The sequence below is a fragment of the Hordeum vulgare genome, chromosome 5H (assembly GCF_904849725.1).
Source record: "Hordeum vulgare subsp. vulgare chromosome 5H, MorexV3_pseudomolecules_assembly, whole genome shotgun sequence".
NCBI classification, from domain to species: domain Eukaryota; kingdom Viridiplantae; phylum Streptophyta; class Magnoliopsida; order Poales; family Poaceae; genus Hordeum; species Hordeum vulgare.
This window is the reverse complement of record NC_058522.1, coordinates 363,930,859-363,935,825: the sequence shown is the minus strand read 5'-3', so window position 1 is coordinate 363,935,825 and position 4,967 is coordinate 363,930,859.

Here is a 4,967-nt window from a genome sequence, read left to right as displayed (position 1 = left end):
CCACCTGGAACACCATAGTGTGATGGTGTGTCCGAACGTCATAGCCACGCCCTATTTGATATGGTGCATACTATGATGTCTCTTATCGAATTACCACTATCGTTTATGGGTTAGGCATTAGAGACAACCGCATTCACTTTAAATAGGGCACCACGTAATTCCGTTGAGATGACACCATATGAACTATGGTTTGGAGAAACCTATGCTGTCGTTTCTTAAAAGTTTGGGGTTGCGACGCTTATGTGAAAAAGTTTTAGTCTGATAAGCTCGAATCCAAAGCGGATAAATGCATCTTCATAGGATACCCAAAACAGTTGGGTATATCTCCTATCTCAGATCCGGAAGCAATGTGTTTGTTTCTAGAAATGGGTCCTTTCTCGAGAAAAAGTTTCTCTCGAAAGAATTGAGTGGGAGGATGGTGGAACTTGATGAGGTTATTGAACCGTCACTTCAACTAGTGTGTAGTAGGGCGCAGGAAGTTGTTCCTGTGGCTCCTACACCAATTGAAGTGGAAGCTGATGATAGTGATCCTGGAGCTTCGGATTAAGTTACTACAAACCTAGTAGGTCGACAAGGTCACGTACTGCTCCAGAGTGGTACGGTAACCCTATCTTGGAGGTCATGTTGCTGGATAACAATGAACCTACAAGCTATGGAGAAGCGATGGTGGGCCTCGATTCCGACGAATGGCCGAAGGTCCTGAAATCCGAGAGAGGATCCATGTGTGAAAACAAAGTGTAGACTTTGGAAGAACTACTTGATGGTCGAGAAGCTGTTGGGTACATATGGACTTTTTAAAAGGAAGACGGACGATGATGGTAAGTGTCACCATTAAGAAAGCTCGACTTGTCGCAAACATGTTTCCGACAAGTTCAAAGAGTTGACTATGATGAGACTTTTTCACTCGTAGCGATGCTAAAAGTCTGTTGGAATTATGTTAGCAGTTGCTGCATTATTTATAAAATCTTGGAGATAGGATGTCAAAACATTGTTTCCTCGACGGTTTCCTTGAGGAAAGGTTGTATGTGATACCACCAGAAGGTTTTGTCGATCATAAGGATGCTAATGAGTATGCAAGCTCCAGCGATCCTTCTATGGACTGGAGCAAGCATCTCGGAGTTGGAATAAGTACTTTGATGAGTGATCAAAGATTTTGGTTTTATACAAAGTTTATGAGAAACTTGTATTTCCAAGGAAGTGAGTGGGAGCACTATAGAATTTTGATAAGTTTATGTGGTTGACATATTGTTGATCGGAAATAATGTAGAATTTCAGGAAAGCATAAAGGGTTGTTTGAAAGGAGTTTTTCAAAGGAAAACCTGGATTAAGCTACTTGAACATTGAGCATCAAGATATATGGAGATAGATCAAAGCGCTTAACAGAACTTTCAACAAAATGCATGCCTTGACAAGGTTTTTGAAGGAGTTCAAAATAGATCGACAAATAAGGAGTTCTTGGATGTGTTGTAAGATGTGAATTTGAGTAAGACTCAAAGCCCGACCATGACAGAAGAAAGAGAAAGGACGAAGGTCGTTCCCTATGCCTTAGTCGTAGGCTCTAAAGTATGCCATGCTGTGTACCGCACCTTATGTGTGCCTTGCCATGAGTCTGTTAAGGGGTACAAAGAGTGATCCATGATTGAATCACTGAACAACGGTTAAAGTTATTTTTAGAATTAGTGGACTAAGGAATTTTTCTCGATTATGGAGTTGATTTAAAGAGTTTGTTGTAAAGGGTTACGTCGATGCAAGCTTTGACACTAATCCAAATAACTCCGAGTAGTAAACCGAATTCGTATAGTGGAACAATCATTTGGAATAGTTCCAAATGGCACGTGGTAGCAGCATCTATAGGATGACATATAGTTTTGTAAAAAACAGACGGATCTGAAAGGTTCAGACCTGTTGACTAAAACCTCTCTCACAAGCAAGACATGATCAATCCCCAGCACTGTATGGGTGTTAGATTCATTACAATCACACAGTGATGTGAACTAGATTATTGACTCTAGTGCAAGTGGGAGACTGTTGGAAATATACCCTAGATGCAATAATAAATTGGTTATTATTATATTTACTTGTTGAGGATAATCGTTTATTATCCATGCTAGAATTGTATTGATTGGAAACTCAAATACATGTGTGGATTTGTAGACAACACACTGTCCCTAGTGAGCCTCTAGTTGACTAGCTCGTTGATCAAAGATGGTCAAGGTTTCATCGCCATAGACAAGTGTTTTTACTGGATAACGGAATCACATCAGTAGGAGAATGATGTGATGGACAAGACCCAAACTATAAACATAGCATATGATCGTGTCAATTGTTGCTACTGTTTTCTGCATGTCAATGTATCTGTTCCTATGACCATGAGATCATGCAACTCCCTGACACCGCAGGAATACCTTGTGTGCATCAAACATTGCAACGTTACTCGGTGACTATAAAGGTGCTCTACAGGTATCTCCGAAGGTGTCTGTTGGGTTGGCATGGATCAAGACTGGGATTTGTCACTTCGTGTGACGGAGAGGTATCTCGGGGCCCACTCGGTAATACAACATCACAACAAGCCTTGCAAGCAATGTGACTAAGGAGTTAGTCACGGAATCTTGTATTACAGAATGAGCAAATAGACTTGCCGGTAACGAGATTGAACTAGGTATGGAGATACCGATGATTGAATCTCGGGCAAGTAACATACCGAAGGATAAAGGGAACATCATATGGGATTAACTCAGTCCTTGACATAAAGGTTCAACCGATAGAGATCTTCGTAGAATATGTAGGAGCCAATATGGACATCCAGGTCCCGCTATTGGTTATTGACCGTGAAGTGTCTCAGGTCATGTCTGCATAGTTCTCGAACCTGCAGGGTATGCACACTTAAGGTTCAGTGACGTTTCGGTATAGTTGAGTTATAGGTGTTGGTGACCGAAGGTTGTTCGGAGTCTCGGATGAGATCTTGGACGTCACAAGGAGCTCCGGAATGGTTCGGAGGTAAAGATTGATATATAGGAAGTCCTGTTTTGGTCACCGGAAAAGGTTCGTGCTCATCGGTAGTGTACCGGGAGTGCCGGGAGGGTACCGGGGGACCACCGGGAGGGGTGTGACGACCCAAAGGCTTCATGGGCTATGAGAGGAGGTAGACCAGACCCTAGTGGACTGGAAAAAGGCTCCCCTAAGGGCCCATGCGGCTAGGAGAAGAGATAAAAGGCAAAAGTCCTTTAGAATGAAGGGAAGGAGGAGTCCTCCCAAAGTAGTCCATCTTCCCACAAGGCAAGGTGGACTCTTACTTAGGGTTCGACCGAACCTCTTCTTGGAGGAGGGGCCAAGGCAGCCTCCTCTCCTCTCCTCCTATATATACTAGAGGTTTTTGAGGGTTTTGCACACAACAATTACCACGTGCTCCCTCTACTTCTCTCTAGATGAGTTTCTCCTCTAGTCTAGTTCGACAGTACTTAGGCGAAGCCCTGCTGGATTAGTTCACCATCACCACCACCACGCTGCCATGCTGGAGAACTCATCTACCTCTCCGTCCCATCTTGCTGGTTCAATAAGGTGGGTATCGTCATCGAGCTGTACATGTGCTGAACGCGGAGGTGTCGTCCGTTCGACACTAGATTGGGATGGATCGTGATGGGATCGCGGGACGGATCTTGATGAGATCGCGGGACGGGCTGCGATTTGGATCGCAAAGATGTTCCACTACATCAACTGCATTATATACGCTTCCTCTTAGTGATCTACAAGGGTATGTGGATCCGATCTCCCTCTCGTAGTTGATCATCACCATGATAGGTCTTCGTGTGCCTATGAAATTTTTTGTTTCCCATGCAACGTTCCCCAACACGAGCTATAATAGAAAAAATGGAGTTTGCCCAATCATGGATTCATTTAATTATGGGTATGGTTTCCTTCATATCTTTCTCAGTCATGTTCAATGGTGAGAAGCTTCAACAATTTACTTGATCACGAGGTATTCTATAGGGAGATCCTATCTCCCCTTACCTTTTATTGATTGCAGGAGAGGGCCTTTTGTGCCTTTTAAGATCCAGTTCTCAGTCATCAGAATTTGAAGGAGTTAAGGTGGCACCAACAACTCCATTTGTGAGCCACCTCCTTTTTGCTGATGATAGCATGCTGCTTTTCAAGTGAAGTATTGAGGGGGTGGCCAAGGTGTCAAACATGTTGAATATATATTGCAATGCGTCCAGTCAGAGAGTTAATCATGATAAGTCTTCCATATTCTTTAGTAAGGGATGCCCCCAGGTGAAGAGAGATAAGATCAAAAATCTGTTGCAAGTTCATAATGAGTCCTTAAGTGACAGATACGTGGGGATGCCAACGGATGTGGGGCAGTCGAAGATGGGAACTTTCAAATACCTCAGAGACCGTGTTTGGGAGAAAATCGGAGGATGGATGCAAAAATTACTATCTTCGGCGGGGAAGGAAGTGTTGATCAAATCGGTCGCCCAATCGATCCCAGTTTACTCCATGTCATGTTTTAGGCTACCTCAAGGCCTATGTGAAAACATAACATCAAGCATTCGGCAATTCTGGTGGGGGAGTAAACAACGAAAAAGGAAGCCGGCATGTTTATCTTGGGACGTCATGACACAACCAAAATACCTTGGTGGATTGGGCTTTCAGGACATGGAGATTTTTAATTTAGGAACCCAACTCTCTAAGCGCTCGCGTCTTGAAGGCAGTCTACTTCCCTGATAGCACCCTTTTAAAGGCTCAGCTTGGCAGCCACCCTTCGCAAATTTGGCGTGCAGCTTTGGATGCAAGGGATATTTTGAAGCAAGGTTTGATCCACAGGATCGGTAATGGAACAACTACTGATATATGGGACACAAACTAGACTTCGAGAGTGGGACCAAGGAGACCTATTGCATCATTGGTTGATAATCCGCCTAGGCTGGTCTTACAGCTTATAGATGCAACTTCAGCAACATGGAGGTATG